Source organism: Tachyglossus aculeatus, chromosome 1 (genome assembly GCF_015852505.1).
Source record: "Tachyglossus aculeatus isolate mTacAcu1 chromosome 1, mTacAcu1.pri, whole genome shotgun sequence".
Lineage (NCBI taxonomy): Eukaryota > Metazoa > Chordata > Mammalia > Monotremata > Tachyglossidae > Tachyglossus > Tachyglossus aculeatus.
The window spans coordinates 130,571,349-130,572,726 of record NC_052066.1 but is presented as its reverse complement, the minus strand read 5'-3'; positions in this window follow the sequence as shown (position 1 = coordinate 130,572,726).

Below are 1,378 nucleotides of genomic sequence, written 5' to 3'. Positions count from 1 at the left end.
GCAAGGAACATGTCTACCAACTCTGTTGAATCTTACTAACACAAACACTTAGTAAAGTGTCCTGCACAAAGTTTGCACTCAATAAATACCATTGATGGATCGACTGACTGAGGCATTTCATGACTAATTTCACTATCCCTATGAAGTCATTCCAACAGCTACACCTGCCCTTATTTATTATTAGATTGACTTTGTTGATTTATTTATTTACACTTTTTTAACATTGATTTATTTCCACACACTTTTTCTTTCCCAGTTGTGTTTGCATTTTACCTCCTGTACCCCACAGCTATACAATTTATACCTGCCAATCTCCCCCATAAGATTGTACTTTCTCAAAGGCTACCAGTGTATCTTCTACACTGCAGAAGCTTTATGTTCCCAAGCATCTAGAACAAGATTATACCTACAGTGATAGTGGAGTTTTCTCTCAAGTATGATGAATGAGCTTCAGTCTCAACACTTCAGGACCAAGACTCTATGTAAGAGAACTGGTTATAATGAAAGTGACTTTTACCATATATTCCTGTCTTGGCCACTCATGTCCCTTCTGGGTTCTGTAGGACAAGTGAGTAAGTGAGCGCAATCCAGTACACTGGGAAGCACATGCAAGAGTGCTTTATTTATTTTATTCGTTTTTTATGTGCTGGATCCATTTACAAGCAAAGTGACTGTAGACTGTGAGCCCGTTTCCAGACTGTGAGCCCGTTGTTGGGTAGGGACCGTCTCTATATGTTGCCAACTTGTACTTCCCAAGCACTTAGTACAGTGCTCTGCACACAGTAAGCGCTCAATAAATACAATTGAATGAATGAATGAACGAATAGTGCTGATGCTGGCCCACCGTACCATAACCTAATAGGCATTGCTTTGATAGCTTAAAACACTCTTTGCCACCATGTTATCAAGCTTTATTCATGGTACTTAATTCATGGTTCCGCTAGATCTGCCTACCTTGAAGAATACCCTAGGATTCTTCAGTCAGATACCTTCACTACTGGTAGTGTAAATCGTAGAACCCATTTTCGTGGTTCCCGGAGCAGTGCTATTTCCACTGGACCAGAAATTTGACAAATGTTCGATAAATATTTCTTAATGAATGGGAACAGGGAAAGAGGATGATCAATTCCTCAGGACTTACACATTTTATATCTTTGTAGATGGTTAGATGGGTAAGAGGTGGGAAAATGTCCAATCAAATCCTTCACTCCAACACACAGCACAAGGATGTGGCTGGGGGAAGGGACTGATACTGCCCCATGTGTCTTTTTCTGCCATGTACTACAAGCTCTCTAAACTAAACATGCCTTCTGAGATTATATTCGAGGTCCATGTTGGGAGACAATTTGCTCAAGAGGCAATAGAGAAGCAATTTTGC